Raw genomic sequence first — 20958 nt, forward strand, 5'->3', positions numbered from 1 at the left:
TAGTTTTTGATCACTGATGTAAGGTGTTATTTTCACTCTTGATTGGATGTCCTAGTTTGCACGTGGGACACCACCCAACTCTATACCAAATAAACTGCTCACACAAATTTGTAAACAGAAAGCAGAAGCCTAGGGACTTCTTTTGGCAAAGGGGTGGGAGGAAGAGAGGACAAAGAACCTGCTTGGGCTTTGTCATCCAGCGTCCTTCCTCCAATTCTCTGAGGTGTTACTGATCCTCCTACCCCAAGATTTTCATCCAGTACCCCAGTCTACATCCCTCAGGTGGCCTGAGAGGACAAGCAGTTCTCATTTCCTTGACCACTGGGGCTCTCACTTAACTCAGCATACTTTTGCAAGGCAGCCAAGGAGACCCCACCTTAAACTTGTCTGCTGGTGCTGGCTGATATAACTTGTTAGCACCACTATCTATCTCATCCTGAATTTTATATATTTTAAGAATATTCTCTTACTGTATTTTTAAAAGTTTTATGGAAATATAAATAGCATACAATAAACGCAATGTATTTGAAGTGGACAATGTAATTCTGACATATATATACAACCATGAAATCATCTCATCATCTCAATCAAGATTGTGAACATTTATCTCCTTCAAAATTTGAGATTCCTTATGCTCCTTTGTAATCCCTCTGCCCTACCCTTTTCTCCAGGCACTGATCTGCTTTCTGTCACTATATGTTAGTTTGCATTTCCTTGAATCTTATGTAAAATGAATCATACCATTTGCTGTCTTTCACATAGACAGTATTTTGAGATTCATCTGTTGTTGTGTTATTATGAATTCATTCATTTTTGTTGCTGGATAGTATCGCATTGTATGGATTTCCTATTGTTTGTTTATTCATTCATCTGTTGATGGACTTTTGAGTTGCTTCCAGTTTGGGGCTATTACAAATAAAGCTGCTATTGGACATTCATATTCAAGTCTTTGTATGGACATATGATTTCATTTCTCTTGGCAAATATCTAGTGTTTAACTTTTTAGGAAACTGTCGAACTATTTTCCAAAGTGGTTGTACCATTTTACATTCACACCAATAGTATATGAGGGTTGCCCCATGTTTGTATAGAGATATCCTCTTGTAGTTATACATTTCATTTTTCTATGACTAATGATTTTGAACATCTTTTCATGTACTTATTTGCCATTCCTATATCTTCTTTGATGAAGTATTTGCTCTAGTTTTTTTGCAATTTGTGTTTGTTTTCCAATTATTGAGTTTTGAGAGTTTTGTTGTATATTCTAGAGAATAGTCCTGTATCAGATATACAATTTGCAATCTTCCCCGCCCCCCCCCCCCCCCCCCCCCATTCTGTGGCTTGAGTTTTCACTCTCTTAACATATCCTTGGGTTTGGAACACACTAGGGTGCAGATATCTCGGGAAGGGCATTATTCTGCCTACCACAGGTATGGATTTAAGTTCATTTTTTCTCCTCATATAATTATCCAGTTATTCCAGCATTATTTGTTGAAAAGATTCTCCTTTCTCCACTTCATTGTCTTTATAGCTGTGTCAAAAATCAGTTTTTTATATGTATATATGTGGCCATTTCTGGATTTTCTATTCTGTTCTATCATCTGACCCTGTTTTGCATTAAAGACTAGGGTTTGTCTCTGAAGTTGATACTTTTTTACTGATTCAGTAAGATCTTCTTGACCTCTAGCCCCTAGTAATCACCATTATACTGTCTGTTTCTGTGAGTTAGACTTTTTTTTTTTTTTAGAGTCCACGTATCACTGAGATCATACAATATTTGTCTTTTTGTTTGACTGATGTCACTTAGCATAATGTCCTCTAGATTCATTTTAGGTTGTTGTAAATGGTAGGGTTTTCTTTCTCATGGCTGAATAATATTCGTATTATATATATTACATATAATATACCTATTATATATATGTATTATATACATATATGTGTGTGTGTGTGTATATATATATATATATATATATATATATATATATAATTATATATGACATTTTCTTTACCCATCCATCTGACTATGGACATACAGGTTGTTTCCATATCATGGCTATTGTGACTAATGCTGCAATTAACATAGGAGCACAGTTTTGTCTTTGAGATACTGATTTCATTTCCTTTGGATGTATACCCAGAAGAAGGATTGCTGGACCACATAGCAGTTCTATTCTTAATTTTTTGAGGCAACTCCATGCTGTTTTTCATAGTGGTTGTACCAATTTACATTCTCACCAACAGGGTGCAAGGGTTTCCTTTTGTCTACATCGCCCCCCCACCCCCCACCCCAGCACTTGTTGTGTGTTGTCTTTTTGCTAAAAAGCCATGCTAACAGGTGTGCGGTGTTATATCATTGTGGTTTTGATTTGCATATCCTGGGTGATTACTGATGTTGAGCACCTTTTCATGTACCTGTTGGGCATTATGTGCCTTCTTTGGGAAAATGTCTGTTCAGATCTTTTAATCCATTTTACAATTGGATTGTTTACTTATGCTTTGCTATTGCACTGTATGAGTTCTTTATCTATTTTGAGTATTAAACCCTTATCAGATATGTGGTTTGCAAATATGTTCTCTTATTCTGATTACTTTTTAAATATATTAATTGTTTTGTTTCGCTCTGCAGAAGCTCTCTAGTTGGATATAGTTCCACTTGTTTATTTTCGTTCTTCTTGCCTGTGCTTTTGTTGTCATGTTCAAGAAATCATTGCCAACACCTATGTCAAGGAGCTTCTCCCAGTGTTTTCTTCTAAGAGTTTTATGGTTTCAGGCCTTTCTTTCTTTGGCAGCATTCCATGCAGCCGAGGAAGCTGGGCTCTCTTTCACATGCTCTCACTTTCTCTGAGGGAGAAATCACAGGCTGGGAATGTCTCTCTTGGCAATTAGCTGTGCATCTTTTGGGGGAGAGGTGGTGTAGGCAAAGTGAATCTGTTCCTTTTATCCTCTTCAATATGTCCAGTCTTGGATTTCTTTTTCTTTCTTTCTTTCTTTCTTTCTTTCTTTCTTTCTTTCTTTCTTTCTTTCTTTCCTTTAAAGGTGTGCTGGAACTTCTCCACTGGACTCCCAGACTTACCCAAAAACACTCTCATCCCTGGATGACTGTCAAAATTGGTGTTCTTTGGGGGAAAAGACAGTAGAAAACTCCTATTTTTCTATTTTGCTGATGTCACTCATTTCCTGTAGGTATTTTATTATTAAAATTTTTTTTTAACATTTTATTTATTTTTGAGACACAGAGACAGAGCAGGAGAAGAAAGGGGCAGAGAGAGACGGAGACAGAATCTGAAGTAGGCTCCAGGCTCCAAGCTGTCAGCTTAGAGCCTGACGCAGGGCTCAAACCCATGAACCATGAGATCATGATCTAGGCCAAAACCAAGAGTCAGATGCACAACTGACTGAGCCACCCAGGCATCCTGAAACAAATTTCTTTAAAAGTACAGAGTAATATAATGGCAGACAAATCCTCTCTAACTAAACTGTGTACTCTACCAAGAGTTTTCCTTCCTTTAAATTGCCCTGAGCACTTGTGAATACCATGTGTGCTACATAATCATGCACTCACTTTTGTGACTCCTTGAGATTGCTTTCTTAAAAACAAAAAGTGTATATATATATATATATATATATATATATATATATATATACATATGTATAAAAGCTGTGAGAATGGATATTGTTAAAGAAATAATTGAACTCTAGAGTGAGAAAGAAGATGTTAGATGTTACCTGCCTGTCTTCCATTTTGTGTGGAAATTCCTTCTACAACCTCTGTTTGAGTACTAATTCTAGAGACTGGTAGACTACAGCTGTTTGATCTGGGTCCACTTGTTTTGTTAGGAAGATAACCTCTTACTGATGGGAAATCCACTCCTGTGTAACTTCTGAGATGGTATGTTACAATGAAACTTAGAATTCCACCAAGCAGATGCTAAGAACAGTAGCTTAAGCTGGGTACTTGACTATCTATATGGACTTATTTAGGAAATTGAAAAACCTACCCTATCTGCATTAGCCCATCACCCATCTCTCTGTTACCCTTGAGAACCTTCTTTACTGAAGGATTAGTAGAGCGCTGTGGTATCTCCTATCAAACAAAACTAGAGGGGATTCAAGACACTTGAATTCAAGACTAATATTTTGAGAGCTTTCAGTGTGTTCCCTGGCATTTGAGGACATCATTCCTGAAATGTTTAAAGGCTGGAGGCTGTGCCCGTAGCTGCCCCTTTCCAGTGACCTACTTGAAGAGGCTATGTTGGGAAGGAGCTTCACTTTCTCTGTTTTGGTGCAGCAAAGTACGTATTTTCCAGGGGTCCAATGGTCATGTGGTACGGAACTGGTCTGGGTTTCCTAAAAGAGATCCAATGGAAGAGGAACTTCTGGAAAGGCAAAGGGATCCCAGTAGACAGTGGTGGCCAGGGAAAGCTGTAAGCCACTCATGGGAGGAGAGGCATTGACTCAGTCAAAGGAGCTCAGTGTGACACCTGAGGGGAAACCCCCAAGTGCTTGTGAAAGAAACATAATTGTCCTTCTGCCCCCCAAGAGGGCACTATTACCAGATGTCACCTATATCTACCACTTTGCCCTTTGTCTCTAATCTCCTTTCCCCTTGGGTTTGCCCTGAAAGGAGGAAACATGGTGACTTGGCAATCTGGGGAAGGAGATGGAGCAAAGAAGAGAGACTAAGCCCCAAGCATCCGTCTCCAAACGTCCCGTTAGCTTCCACGTTGCAAAGGGAGAAGCCCTAAGTTTAGATGAGCTTGGAGAGTTGATGTTACACTGAAGGGATATTTTAGTTACTGAAACAAAACTGTTCAGTTGATCAAAAGGGCCCGAAAGCTAAGGGGTCTGCTGGAGATTTCACTGAGGGATGGGAAAGAACAAGCCCTGGAAGTAGCCTGGGAGAGGCAATGGGAGGAAGAATACCATTATTCATTCTTCCACCCAATAAAACTTCCAATCCCTGATCTCTATTTTCTCCCCAAAGTATCACAGAATCAATCTACTTTCTCTTCAACATTTTGACAAATCTTAGATATCATAAGAGTTCACAGACTCGTGCCCCTCCCCATCCTCTCAGATTAAGTACTATCTCCTGTAACAGAGTTTTGGTGTGACATTGTTATCTCCCAGCTACTTGTGCAGGAGTAGTATTACTGCCTGGGGCTCGAACACCAGACCTCATCAATGCAGGGCATCACATGGTTGATTTTTACTCAGTTTTGTTTCTTTAGACCCTCTGAATTTTTCACATGAGCTGCTTTTAAGTCAAGCCTTCCCTCTTGTTTGTGTATTTTTAAAAACTCAAATGCAGGACTTTATATGTTTTTTTTTTTTCCTGTGAAGTTTTATTTTAAAGATCAATAGATTTTGAGTCATGCCTGTTGAAAGTATTCTGGATCTTGATTCTGGCATCCATGGCAAGAAGTCATCCTTCCTGGCTTGGTGTCATTGGCCGATCTTAAAGGCAATCCTTCCCTGACTTCATGGAAATGATTGAGAGGGAAGATGTGGTGGTCATGAGAATGGACTCTGGAGCCAGATTCCTTGAGTTGAATTCCTGGCTCTTTTAGCTATAATTGTGGCACATTACTAAACCTCTCTGGGCCTCAGTTTCTTCATATGTAAAATAGGAAACTAATAATAATACGCTATTATGATTGTACCTACCTGTGTCCTTTAGCTAACAAAGTACCTCGAAACTAAGTGGCCTATGACTACAATCATTTACTTAGTTTATAATTCTCAAGTTGGCAATTTAAACTAGGCTCTGCTAGTCAGTTTTTCTGGTCTGAGGTAGGCTCCTTCATTTGTCTGGGGCGAGCTGCAGATTAAGTAGGAAGTCTGTTTTTGGGGGTGGGCTAGCCATTAGTTGAAATGTCTTAGCTCATTTTCCAGCAGGCCAGCTTGGGCCTGTTTTCATGACATGGAGAGGGAAATCATGGAGGGCCTCAAGAGGGTGGGAGAGGGAGGGGATGGTTATAAATTCTTTCTCTCTCTCTCTCTCTCTTTCCTTTTTTCTTTCTTTCTGTCTGTCTTTTAAATACAGTGTTATATTAGCTTCAGGTGCATAACATAGTGATTCACAATTCTATAAATTATTCAGTGATCATCATGATAAGAGTACTCTTAATCCCCTTCACCTATTTCACTCATCTCCCTCATGAATTGGGACCATTTTTGTAATCAATCTTCCCTTTGCCTCATATGAGGTTAAGAAATAAATGTGTTAATATATATAAGGTGCTTAAATTGTGCTTGGCACATTGTAAGTGACATAGAAATATTAGCTATTATCAATAATATTCACTACTTGGCAAACAGTAAAAGAAAGAAAAAAGGAAAGAAAGAAAAAAAGAAAGAAAGAAAGAAAGAAAGAAAGAAAGAAAGAAAGAAAGAAAGATTATCATCAGAGAACTCTTCATGTTGATATCAATATGCTGATTAGCATTCTTGGATGGCAAAAGATAAGCCAGCTGTAAATCTATGGAGCAGTCTGCATGTTAAGAACATGGGCTTTGGGGTCAGATAGACATGAGCTGGGATGTGAGTTCTGCACTTCACTAGATTTGTGTCCTTGGCCAAGATGTGTAACCTCTCTACATCTCAGTTTCCTTACTGTAAATGAATGTAATAATTTCTACTGTATTAGTTTCCTAGGGTTACCATGGCATTACCACAAAATGGGTGGCTTAAAAAGCCAAAAATTTATTTTCTTACAGTCTGGAGGTTAAGAGTCTAAAATGAAGGTGTTAGCAGGAACTTGCTCCATTTGAAGGCTCTAGGGAAGGATCCTTCCTTGCTTCCTTTAGCTTCTAGTTTCTGATTGTTGACTAGCCTGTTAACTTGAAACAGGTGCACCTCTTGGTGGATGTTGAGCCAGAAGACACAACCAAGCCAAAGAATGGGAAAAGGGAGTTGGGATGAGCACTGGGTGTTATATGTAAGTGATGAATCACAAAGTTCTATTCCTGAAATTATTATTACACTATATATTGACTAACTTGGATTTAAATAAAAAAAAATAAATGATAAAAAACAAGAAAAGGGAGCGTTTAACTTGCAGCAAGAAAAGGAGAACCCTAGGAATATTTCCCAAAACAGTGTATTCTTGAACAACAAAGCTGGGGAAGTTTTAAGCTAAGGGCACATACATGTTCATGAAGGGGCTTGTGCAATGGGGCATTCAGGATGGAACTGAGGTAAAAAATCATCTTAAGATGACAGTGTCCAGGTCTTAGTTTGTCAGAGTGCCAAGGGTTAGCAAAGGTCAGCATCAACAACTCTCTGGCTCCAGTTGGTCTGGTATCTGAGTGCTCAAAGGGGTTTAGATCCTGCAAAGATAACTCAAGAATGTATGTCAGGTCAATCTTTACTTTTGAATCAGCACTGGGAGTTCTCCACAATACGTTGTTCCTGATAGGATTAGGTTCTCTCCTGGCCCCATAATGGCTATTTGTTCTTACAGCCTTTTGTTCCCTTAAGGTAATTAACTAATGAGGTCTATTCTGCAGTTTCAACACGTCTTGGGAAGTTCTTGTAAGACACAGGCTTTGAGCAAGTCATGCTGGTGAGGCATAGAGTACAAGACGGCCAAGTGGCCCAAAGTGACTTTTTTTGTGTCAAGAAAGCTATGTTTCATCTTTCTTTTTCTGGGGACCCCCAACTCCTTCTGCTTAGAATTCATGGCATTCCTTGGCTTGTGACCGCATGACTCCAGTCTCTTTATGCAGACTTCTCCCTTTTGTCTCCTCCATGTCTTCAAATTTCTCCTTCTAGGACACCAATCATTGGATATAAGATCCACCTTAATCCAGTGTGACCTCGGTTTACCTTGATTACATTTGCAAAGACCCCATTTCCAAATAAGGTCACATTCCGAGGTTCCTGATGGACATGAATGTTTGGGGACGCTATTCAACCCAGTTTGCCTAATTGCAGGGTTTCAATATGATATTGTATGTAAAACACTTAGGATGTGTTTGTCACATGATAAATAAGAAGTAGTGGTCATTGTTTTTATGATTATTGCTGTTATATCACTAGAGTTAGTCAAATATCTTGCTGAAATCAACATAATATACCAATAGCTATCATTTATTGAGCTACTAGTGTCAAGAACTAGGTTGAGTAGCCTATATGCATGATCTCATATAATCCTTACTACAGCTAGGAATCTAGTACCCCTGGCCAAAGAATGATAATAATATGAATCAGAGACTATCTGTGATCCATGAACCTGTGCTAGCTCCAAACAATCATCTTATTCTTTTATATGTTTTAAAAATCTTTTAAGATTTTAAGATGCTGAAGTCAATCTTTCACCAGTTAGACTCCAAGCAAGACCTGAGCTTTACTGCCCACCTGCTTGTACTCATAGACATTTGTCCCACAGTTTTTCTTAAGCTCTTCTTCCCAGCTTATCACTTAACTCAGGCAAATGGAAAGCAAAGCTGCCCCTCCAGCAAGTGATAGCAACTGCTCTGACAAGACCACCCGCTGGCCCAGACCACCCAGACCAGTTTGAGCTTAATACCTGACTCAAACAGAGGCAGATGGACCATGGAGAGACCTCTAGAATGACTGATGACTATCTTTACCTAATTATACTAAAATCTCCACCCAAGGAAAGGCCTCGGCCTCATTTACATAACATATGATCCATAAGACACACGCGTGACCTCATGCTTGCCTCCATATGTGATGACAAGGCATCCCTATCTAAATTTTCATCCTAACCCTAAATGAAAGGAACTCATCCCCCTTGCTCAGAGAGTCAGGGCTTTGGAAGTTATTCCTCATGATCTCCTTATTTGCTGTAAATAAAATCTTCCTTGTGTGACAACTCCATCTGGTGCAGTTTCTGACTCACCAAGGAACAAACTCACATTGGTTCGGTTACAAAGCTACAGGTCTATAGTTTTAAAAATTCATTCTTTCCTCCCTGTTGGAATTTGAGTTCTTTGTATCTCATTTTTTTGAACCCTACATATTTATTACTCTGTTCATGATAGATTTTCAAGAAATGATTTGAAAGTAAATTCATTCAACAAATATTTATTAAGCACTTACTCATAACAGCTGGGAATGAAAGGACAAATAAAGCCTGGAATAAGTCCAATCACATTCTCATGGGGGCCAGGAGGGTGGGGAGACACTCAGCATCACTCATCAGGGAAATACTAATCAGAACCACAATGAAGTACCACCTCTAAAATCAACAACACAGGAAACAGCAGCAGTTGGTGAGGATGTAGAGAAAGGGGAACCCTCTTGCACTACTGGTGGGAATGCAAAATGGTGCAGTCACTCTGGAGAATAGTACGGAGGTTCCTCAAAAAGTTAAAAGTAGAACTACCCTACAACCCAGCAATTGCACTACTTGGTATTTAGCCAAAGAATACAAAAATACAGTTCAAAGAGGAACATGCACCTGGATGTTTTTAGCAGCATTATCAACAATAGCCAAACTATTGAAAGAGCCTAAAAGCCCATCCACTAATGAATGGATAAAGAAGAAGTGGTATATATGAACAATGGAATATTACTTAGCCGTCAAAAAATGAAATCTTGCCACTTGCAATGATGTAGCTGGAGTTAGACTGTATTATGCTAAGTGAAATGAGTGAAATAAGTCAATCAGAGAAAGACAAATACCATATTATTTCATGCATATGTGGAATTTAAGAAACAAAACAAGTAAGCAAAGGGGAAAAAAGAGAGAGAGGCAAATCAAGAAACAGACTCAACTATGGAGAACAAACTGATGGTTAACAGAGGGGAGGTGGAGGAAAGGTTAAATAGGTGATGAGGATGAAGGAGTTCACTTGTGTGATGAGCACTGGGTATTGTATGTAAGTGACAAATCACTAAATTCTACACCTAAAACTAATACTATACTGTGAGTTAACTAACTAGAATTTAAATAAAAACTTCAAAAAAAAAAAAAAAGAATATGGGAGGGTACAGATTGTAAAATGTAGGTTAATTTGAAGGAGAAGACGGATTTTTAAAATGATTAAAAAATTTTTATTTTAGAGATAGAGAGTATGTGAACAGGGGAGAGGCACTGAGGGAGAGAGAGAGAGAGAGAGAGAGAGAGAGAGAGGGAGAGAGAGAGAATCTTAAGCGATAAAGAGAATCTATGTGCTGAGAGTGGAGCCCTACGTGGGGCTCCATCTCGTGACCATGAGATCATGATCTGGGCTGAAATCAAGAGTTGGGTGTTTAACTGAGCCACCCAGGTACCTTGAGAAGAGGGTTTTTAATAGATGGGGAGGTAATTGGATATCCCAGACCCTGTGCCCAGGGAATAATGAGGTATCTGCTATGATGGTTAACTTTATAAGTTAACATGACTGGGCCAAGAGATGCCCAGATAGTTGGTGAAACAGTATTTCTCTCTCTCTCTCTCTCTCTCTCTCTCTCTCTCTCTCTCTCTCTCTGTGTGTGTGTGTGTGTGTGTGTGTGTGTGTGTGTGTGTGTGTTTGAGGATGTTTCCAGAAGAGATTAGCATTTGAATTGGTGGACTGAGTAAAGTTGATTGCTGTCTTCAATGTGGATGGGCATCACCCAATCCACAGAGGGCCTGAATAGAATAAAAAGGTGGAGGAAAATGGAATTTGCTTTCTGTCTGCCTGAGTTGAGACATTGATCTTTCCTGCTTGGAGTGATCCTAGTTCTCAGGCTTCCACACTCAGACTGGGTTCTATGCCATCAGCTCTCTGGCCTTCAGGCCTTCAAACTACACCACCAGCTTTCCTGGGTCTCCAGCCTGCAGACTTTCTGGATCTCTGGAAAGCCTTGACTAATATACCTGTAGTGACAGAGTTGGTGTCTGCTTGGGTGAGGGCAAGGTGGGGGTAGGGGTAAAAGATCTTCTTTTTTTTTTAATAGTCTTTTTTTTTTTTAAGTTTATTTATTTCGAGAGAAAGAGAAAGAGAGAGAGCAGCAGAGGGTCAGAGGTGGGGAGAGAGAGATAATCCCAAGCAGGCTCCTCACTGCCAGTGTGGAGCCAATGTGGGGCTTGAACCCATGAACCATGAGATCATGACCTAAGCCGAAACTAAGAGTCAGATGCTCAACTGACTGAGCCACCCAGGGACCCCAAAGATCTTTAATAAAGAAGAGAGTGATAAAATTGTAACATCCTTTTACTTGCCCCTCTATTGTTTCTTCAATGTAGACGAGCCAGTTCTTTTTGTCTTGTATGGTAGGATCTCTTTTCCAAAGCTTCAGTCTTTTTGTAAGCCTCTCATAACTTTCTGGTGTTTAGAACTAAGATACAGAACTCCAGTAACCACATTAATCTGTGCTGAATGTTATCGGAGACTGGCCTGTATTCCTTTCATTTCAAAAAAAAAAAAATCTTTTTTTTTTTTTCCTGATCAGAACAAAGCAAGCTTTTCAATGTAGGTCCCATTCTGCATCACCGGCTCACGTTCGGCTTGCAACCCAGAGATCATTTTCTGCCCTGCTTATGAACAGCGTTCCACGCTGCAGTTTATTTCTTCTCTGCAGCTCCTGTCATTTCTGAGCTTTGTTCTATCTACGTCCAACCACATCCCAGGCCCTTCATAAAAGCTTAAACCAAAAGATGTACTTACACTAAAGAAATTTTAAGTGTTCTTGGCCGTGCTCACCAACCCCTCTGTTTCATCTAACATTGCTTGTTTTGTTTATTGTTCTTTCCTTCCAAGGCATCAGAGCAGCACGGGATGGGAAGATCAGATCTGTGTTCTTAGTTTTCATTTCTTGCTTCTAGGGTGTGCTCGCACAATGGACAGAACTCCAAGGACCATCGCCTCTTTGTTTTCCTGCATTTGTTGGTAATTTCAAGTCTGCTTCTGTTTCAGAAGCTTGTATGTCTTTACTGCATTTTGAGTGAACACTATTAGCATACCTGAGTAGACAGCGTCTGTTCCTTCCTATTTCAGTCTCACCATCCAGAGCAACATTTGTCCTAATTTCAGGAAACAGGCTGAACAGATGTCCGAACTGTTGTACTGAACACTTCTCTGGGGAGAGCAGCTCTCGCCTGCATTTTTGTTTCTTTTGCTGTGAGTGAGGAGAGTGGATTGAGCCATGTTGTTAATGGAGGTCCTTTGCCTTTATTGTCTGGGCTCATGTTGCAACCTTCTTGTGTCTGCAGTGGCTGGTGGCAGTGGAAGGTCTGGAGATTTGACTCTGTACCAGCACAGTCTTGGTGCTGGAAGCAAGTCCGGCTTTGAGGGCCTGAGGCCTGCAAGGTCTCATGGAGCTCCACACCTCCAGGGGCCCCACGCTTGGCTTAATGTTCTGCTGTCATCATTTTGAAATTCTGAATTTCTGAACTTGGGGTCCGCATTTTCATTTTGCACTGGACCTCACAAATTACAGATGGGAAGAATGAGAGGGCCTCTGGTGAGGGCACACCATCGCTCTCTGGGATAGATGCCTAAGTTTCCATATCTCCACAGAAACTGGTTCAATGTGAATTTTGACAAAGTGAAAAAGAAAAACAAATCTCCCTTAGAATTGCATCTTTCTAGAGTTGGAAGTGCCTGTCAGGTGTGTGTTTCAGGCACCTGTCTTAGGCTAACTAGGGCACTATTTGAAGGATGGCATGATTCCCTAAGAGGTCCTTTCAGGTTGACTCACATTTATTTATTTTTTGTGTGGTTTCGTTTTTTAAAAAAAATTGCCAAATAAGGGTATTTATTTATTTTTCTTTTAAAATTTTTAGTTAAATTCTAGTTATTTAACATACAGTGTAATATTGGTTTCAGGAGTAGAATTCAGTGATTCATCACTTACATACAACACCTAGTGCTCATCACAACAGATGCCCTCCTTAGTACCCATTACTCATCTAGCCCATCTGCCACCCACCTCCCTCCATCAACCCTCAGTTTGTTCTCCATCATTAAGAGTCTCTTAAAACATGGAAGAACTTTTAATCACAAAAATATCTTTACAGTAACATGTGTGCCAGGGCATTGGCAAAATAGGGATTGAGACTGTAAATTTAAGAAATTTTTTCCCCCTGAGAACTAGCCTGTTGAAGAAGGGATGCATATTTAGATCTTGGCTTTGGGGGAAGTAAAGTTGCTCTCCTCTGGACATTTGGCCATGGAGACATATTTACAGAGGGAAGGAGTTGGACAGCTCAGGGCTGGAAAAGAATCAGGAAGAATGAATGAAGTGAAGAACCCCCTGAAAAAGAACAGAGAAGATGGAAGGCCTTAAAGAGGATTTTTTATGAGAAGGTCACATCAGTGGCCATAGACTCAGAATTCTGTTTGGTATGTTCTAGAATCCTTTCTGCTTTCTAAACCATACATCCACATGTTATTGAACTCTTCTCTGTAGAAAGCACTGCGTGCTCACCCTTTGAGCCCCTCATACATTTTCCTTCTGGGTGATATTGAACCATATGATCTCCATATTGTTTGTGGTATGTTTTTAGTTCTGATGTAAGATTTGCATCATGTCCCTTTTAAACTCCCTTTTACCCTTGACAATCAGTCTCATTTGTGGCTGGCCTAATTTAGGGAATCCCTACACTTAGTCAAAAGGGTTTCTAATCCATCATTTAAGTCGCTGATAGTCAGGGTCACTGAGTAATAGAGGTTAAAAAAAAATCATTGTGTAAGTGAAGAAATGGCCCAAGGCCCTCCTACCCAAAATACTCTATTAGATTTGCTTCTTTGATCTCAAACCTTTTAACCAGGAGCACATAATTGATGAATGTAAATTTCTTCCCCAGGTACATTTACGAGAGGAATGTGTTAGCTTAGATTGATTTCTTTCTTTCTTTCTTTCTTTTTTTTTTAAATGATTTTGTATTTTTAACTAATCTCTACACCCAACACAGGCTCAAATTTACAACCCTGAGATTAAGAGTCACATGTTCTTTTGACTGGACCAGCCAGATGCCCCTGATTTCTCTTTTTCCTAAGAAGCCTGGAGGACTTGAGAGGGTACAACAGGTTGTGAGTGAGTTTTCTTTCTGTGTAGAAGTGTTAAGGGGAATAGTTGGGGCACAGAGACTAACCCAAAGGAGTCTCCAGAGGGTTTCCTGAGCACCCCAAGACTGCCTAAAGGCTTATGGTGCCTGGGAGAAGGCATGAATAAGTGGTTGTGGGGCTTATTTGGGGTGAAGCGCTCAGTAACAATTATTGCTTAAAGTTAGTCCAGGACAAGACATTTATTTATTTATCCTGTAATGGCAGAGAAGTTACCTTTCTCCACTGTCCCTTAGTAGCTGTCAGATTAGTCAGTGACCACACAGGGCCATGGAGAATAGGACAAAGTTCAGGTGAGCCTGGACTAAGCAGAGGAAGAAGGGAGAGGTTTGAAGTAAGTGGGCTTCTGTGTGATGATCCTTAACAGGAAGGCAGGGGAAGGACTTGGCAAGGGAAAATGGGGGGCGGGTGCCCTCAAGACAAATTTTCCTACTCTTACTGGCATTGTTCTGCCATAAGAGATAGGATCCTTTCAAAAGTAAGCAGATTGTCAGAATAAACTGCTTCAAAATATAATGGAGTCGAGAAGGGGTGACCAGGTTTGCTGGTATTAAAAACCAGGTGTTCTCTGATATGTTGTATGTCCAGCCAAGTGAGGTACACCCTGTCCCTGAGAAAAATGGGCTCTTAATCTCATGCTTCTGAGGATGAGGGGGTCCTTCTCCGTGGTCCATCTCTAAGCAATACCTATTCCTTGAGATCTTTCTTTCTTTCTTTCTTTCTTTCCTTCTTTCTTCTTCTTTCCTTCCTTCTTTATCTTTCTTTCTTCCTTATTTCCTTCCTTTCTTCCTTTCTTCCAATTCATCCAGCATGTTTTAATGGGCAAAAACTCTATACCCTTAATTTCCTTATGTGAAATCAGACACAATTAATTACTGGCCTCACAGGTTGTAATGAGGATGAAATGAGATAATTCAGGTCAAGTCTCTAACTCAGCTTCTGGTAAGTCACTGGATGTTAGTTTGGTTCCCCTTCTAGCATTACTTTTCATTCATTCTTTCACAAGTATTTGTTGAACACCTTTGGTGTGTCAGGCACTGTTTTGAATTCCTTTAAATAATATTGTCTTAAAAAATCGATAGTACTAGATTACTTGTATTTCAGCTGGTATTGTCAATATTAACCGTATAACCAATTAATAATATAATCATTAATCATTGAGAACATATGTCCATATAAAGACCTGCACATGGATATTTATAGCAGCTATATTCATAACTGCCCAAACTTGGAAGCTTTAGATTCTGTAGGATTCCAACTCTATGGCATTCTGGAAAAGGCAAAAACTATGGGTACAATGAAAAGATTAAGTGGTTGTCAGGAGTTAGAGGTCAGGGAGGGCTGAGTAGGCAGAGCAGAGAGGATTTTTAGGGCGGTGAAACTGTCCTGCATGATGCTACAATGGTGGATACATGTCATACATTTGTCAAAATCCCACAGAATGTACACCACCACGAGGAATCCTAACGTGAGCTATGAATATGGGTGATGAGGGTGTGTTAGTGTATGTTCACCGGTTGTATCAAAGGCACAATTTGGGGCAGGATGTTGATATTGGGGAGGTTGTGCATGTGTGGGGAGAGAGGGCATATGGGAACTCTGTATTTTCTGTGAACCTAAACTGCCCTAAAAAAATAAAGTTTACTGATTTAAAAGCTAAAACCACAACCCATGGGTAAATGTGAGTTATGGATAGGAATTGTCATCTGCTCCAGGTTTTGCTCCTCTTCCTCTCATTCCCCATCCCCATGGATGACACTCCCAACCGTTTCCCCTATTTTATCTCTGGTTTCTGTTTGCTTATTTTCCTTACGTCTTTTTACTCTGTCAGAGTCCATGGAATGTCAATTTCCTATCATGACGTTTCTGCTAATGTCCAATTTCCATAGAAAATACCCTCTTACTTTTCTGATGCCCAATAAACTTTAACTCCCTCCCCAAATCTCTCAAAGCATAGGCTTTCCGGTTCTTACCAGTCACTGGTTTAATTCTATTTAATTGGGTCTGTCCTTTATACATTGCCATATGGCTTCAATATGTATGTTATCAGTATCTCCTAAAATGTTATCTCCTAGACCCAGAGCATTTATAAAGATGTCGCAAATGGAATTTAATTAAAAACAGATGGATCGTCTTTGAATGGCTTCCTTTTCAATTGACAATACCAGCTGTCTCACTAATGCAATCCTAGAAGAAAAAGAAACCATCTAATCCAACTCTCTCCTTTTATAGATGAAAAAACTAGAGACCAGAGATGTTTATGTGACTTTCCAAAGGTCACACAGCTAGATGGTGACAGCACTGTGCTTTGTCCCAGTTTCTATCAGCAGAGGCTGCTTTCCACTTGGGATGTGTGTTTGCAGGGACCCCACTGTTGGGGCAGCAATGGTCACAAGTAAGGAAGTTCATTCATTTTCTGCTGATTCTCTCTTTCTTCCTCCTCCTTCACCTCTTCTTTCTTTTCTCAGACAAATAAGACTTAAATGCATTTTTCAAGATCTTACATCTTTTCCTTTAAAAAAAAATAAGAATACAAAGATCATTGTGAAGATTTAAGAGGTGATTGAGTCTCAGCCTGTAGTTTTACAGATGAGAAAATGGAGGCTTAGAGAGTTGAGACGACTTGCCTCAAGTCACACAGAAGGTGGGAAATCAGAAATTAGAACCCAATTTCACAGACTTCTAATGGAGTGCCCGTCCAGTGTCCCGGCAAAGCCACATCTTGCAGAACTGCTTTTTTTTTTTTTTTTTTTTTTTTTAACAAGCCATGGGTGGAAGGAGGGTTGGAAGCAACGAGGAAGGGGCATTTAGGAAAGATTTGGAAATATACCATCAATTAATTTTGTGTGAAGAGGAGCCAATGCTTCTAAAAACATGTCCCTGGGTCAGAGATAGCACTGTTGCGCTGGACAGCCCAGAAGATGAAAAGCAGAAGTTTGTATTGGCAAAGTCTCTTCAGTGCACGAAAAAGGAAACATGTCCCTTTTTTTTTTTTTTTTTTTTTTTGTGCAGAAACTGCTTGGATGGTCCGTTTCATTGTATTTTTCTAGGAATTTGAGACGGTGAGAACAGAGTGGCTTTTACTCGCACATTATTTCTCAGTTTATTTTGCTTATAAACATATTAGCATTTCCAGACTAATTAATCTTTGACCTCCAGAATCCTGCCTTCACAGGACACAAGCAAGATCAAAGGTTATTTTGTTCAATGAAACATTGGGATGGGTTGTTATGCCACCAACTCAGCTGCTCCAAAATGTGTTTCATTCACCCTTCTTATACCTATTTTTAGAGGTTTCCTTGATAAAACCAAAGCCCATCAGATTTTTATAAATAGAGGCAATATTAATTACTTGTGAATTACAGCATTTTTTAAAATAATAAATTTCAACACAGAGAGGGACTTTGAGCACAGACACACATGGAAGAGCATGTGAAGACACAGGGAGAAGACCTCATCTGCAAGCCCTAATCCTTGCAAGAAGAGGAGATTAGGACATAGTGGTGCCTAGTGGAAGGATCACATGAGGACGTGGGAAGAGGTGGCCATGGACAAGCCCAGGAGAGAGGCCTCAGAAGAAAGCAGGCCTGCTGACAGGTCAAGTGCAGACTTCTGGTCTCCGGGACTTCGGGACAATCAACGTCTCTGTTTCAGCTGTCAAGCATGTGGCATTTGTTAAGGCAGCCTGAGCAGACTTCGATGAAGAGGGTTCTTAGAAGCACAAGAGGCCCTGTGTTCTCCCCCAGAGGGAGTAGGACATGTGGCTCTCACTTGCCTTCCAGGGCTGACAAGTGCCCTAGTGTGATAACGCATGTGAATTCGGTTAGAAAGTTGTAAATCCCTGCCTGGCTGTGCGACCTTGGGCAAGTCTCCTCTGCCTCTGGGAATCAGTCTCCTGTCTTGCAGAGTCTGTCGATGCTCTGACCTCTGTGCACCTTGCCACCCCCTCCAGCTGGGGAGTTTGAGAAATACACAAATTCTTCGGCCTACCTGAAGATCTCCTGGATCAGGATCTCTGCAAGTGGTACACAGGGATCTTTCTTCTTTCTTTCTTTCTTTCTTCCCAAAGTTTATTTATTTTGAGGGAGAGACACAGAGAGTGTGAGTGGAGGAGGGGCAGAGGGAGAGGGAGAGAGAAAGAATCTTAAGCAGTCTCTGCACTGTCAGCACAGAGACCAATGTGGGGCTTGAGCCCATGAACCAGGAGATCATGACCTGAGCCCAAGTTAAGAGCCAGACGCTCAACCCGTGGAGACACCCAGGTGCCCCAGGAGTCTTTATTTTTAACAAACTTTCCAGCAGATATTGACAGGAAACCCAGTTTGGGAATCACTGGATTCGAGCACCTCAAGCTTTCTCTGCTTGACATTGCCCTCTGTGCTCTGTGCAAAGGGTTTTGATTTCTGACCTCCAACAAAGAAGCTGGAACTTGGAAGAAAATGGGCAATGGAACCTTATCCCTATCCTACCCTGATTTTAGTCCCATTTTATTGCCTGCACACTTCCCTGCCAGTCTCAGAAGTCTCAGAAGAAAGTTCACAAGACAGCCTACTCTGTGAGGGGATCTCATGGGAAGGGGAGTTTGGGTTTGGGGGCCTGGCTGTTGACCTGCCGGCCTGAAGAATGGGGTTGGTTTTGAGTTCAGGTAAAAGGATCAGCTCTAGGTGTGGTGTGGAAAGAAGGCACTGTGAGACCCAGGGCCGTGGTGGCATATCGACAGATCTGTTGAATTGTTATTTTTTAAAAAATTTTTTAATGTTTATTTATTTTTGAGAGAGATAGAGAGGAGGAGGGTCAGAGAGAGAGGGAGACAGAGAATCTGAAGCACGCTCCAGGCTGAGCTGTGAGCACAGAGCCTGATGTGAGGCTTGAACTCACAAACAGTGAAATCATGACCTGAGCTGAAGATGGCTGCTTAACTGACTGAGCCACCCAGGCTCCCCATGGATAGGTTGAATTCTGTTCCCAGCTTTGTAATGTACTAGTTATGTGCCCTTGGCCAGGATAGTATGGACCTCAGTTTACTTACTTGCAAAATTCATTTATTTTCTGCTTTGCCTATCTTATGGGACTACTGGAATGATCAACTGAGATGATGATTATCGAAATGTCTTGAAAATAGAAATCCTAGGGGCACCTGGGTGGCTCAGTCAGTTAAGCATCTGACTTTGGCTCAGGTCATCATCTTGCAGTCTGTGGGTTTGAGCCCCACATCGGGCTGTATGCTGACAGCTCAGAGCCTGGAGCCTGCTTTGCATCCTGTGTCTTCCTCTTTCACTGCCCCTCCCCTGCTCATGCTCTGTCTCTGTCTCTGTCTCTCTTTCAAAAAATAAATAAACATTAAAAAAAAAAAAGAAATCCTTTTCACCAGGCTCTGTTTCTGTCATTGGAATATAGTAGTAATAATGAGCTAGGGCTGGACATGGCCAAAATCAGCAGTGTGGCTGGGCCACAGCGTAGGTCTTTGGAAAGCTAGAAAGACGAACTGGCTAGTTTTTTTTTTTTTAAAGAAAAACTTTTAAGTTTCATTATTTATTTTGAAAGAGAGAGAGAAAAGCATGAGTGGGGGGAGGGGCAGAGAGAGAGGGAGACAGAGAATCCCAAGCAGGCTCCATATTGTCAGTGCAAAGCCTGATGTAGGGCTTGAACTCACATACCATGAGATTATGACCTGAGCTGAAGTCAGACGCTTAACCAACTGAGTCACCCAGGCACCCTGAACTGGCTAGTTTTAAGCACACTTTCTGACATATATCTAATTAAACTATGCAGCTTTGGTTAGTGCCTAGTCAACGCTTGTAATAAAATAAAATGACTCTGAATCCAACACAGGAAGAATGGGTTTCTATATCAGACACTGGCCAAAAATACGGCAGAGTTAGAATATACATCTAGGTATTCCTTCCCTACATGACGTCGCCTCCCCCTGAGTGTAAATGTTGTGCCACTGCTAGGGGGTCTCACTCTGTAGTCATACCCCAGGATGGGCAAGTTCCAAAGAGAATCCAGCAAGAGCTGCCACTTTTATTAAATCCCTTCCATACACACACCCTGATTTGTGGAAGACCTGCCCTGGTTTCTCTGTACACCTCAGGCACATTGATATTTGCACATCTGGTTTTCAATGATTTTCAGCCTTACAATATTTACAGATGCTAACTAGTGAGTCCTTGGAGAGCCCTCTGTGAGGCTGGCAATTCTAATTTCAGTGTTATGAAAAGGGCAGTTGCAAAACAAGGGGGTTTTCGCTAAGCTGCTATTGGTAGGGAACCTGAGTTTAGAAAACTGATTATTTTAGCCCAGGCTATACAAACTCATCTGGCATATCATCTAGCCCTTAGTTACCTCTCAGTTGGCTTTGGATCAGTTTATCTATTTTATTTAATTCTTTTTTTTTAATGTTTACTTATTTTTGAGCCAGAGAGAGAGAGAGAGAGAGAGAGAGAGAGAGAGAGAGAGAGAATGAGTGGGGGAGGGGCAGAGAGAGAGAGAGGGAGACACAGAATCCAAAGGAGGCTCCGGCTCTGAGCCGTCAGCCCAGAGTCCTACGTGGGGCTCGAACTCACAGTCTGCAAGATCATGACCTGAGCTGAAGTTGGATGCTTAACCGACAGAGCCACCCAGGCACCCTATTTTATTTAATTCTTTCTTTCTTTCTGTGTGTGTGTGTGTACCCATGAGTATATATATCTACATAAATATAAAAATAAAATTTTTAGGGGTGCCTGGGTAGCTCAGTCGGTTAAGCATCAGACTCTTGATTTTGGCTCAGGTCATGATCTCATGGTTTCAGGAGTTTAAGCCCCATGTCAGGTTCTGCATTGACAACGCTGAGTCTGCTTGGGATTCTCTCTCTCTCTCCCTCTCTCTCTGCCCCTCCCCCACTTGTGCTCTCTCTGTCTTTCTCCCTGTCTCTCTCTCAAAGTAAATAAATAAACTTTAAAAAATAAAATAA

The sequence above is a fragment of the Neofelis nebulosa genome, chromosome 3 (assembly GCF_028018385.1).
Source record: "Neofelis nebulosa isolate mNeoNeb1 chromosome 3, mNeoNeb1.pri, whole genome shotgun sequence".
Taxonomy (NCBI): domain Eukaryota; kingdom Metazoa; phylum Chordata; class Mammalia; order Carnivora; family Felidae; genus Neofelis; species Neofelis nebulosa.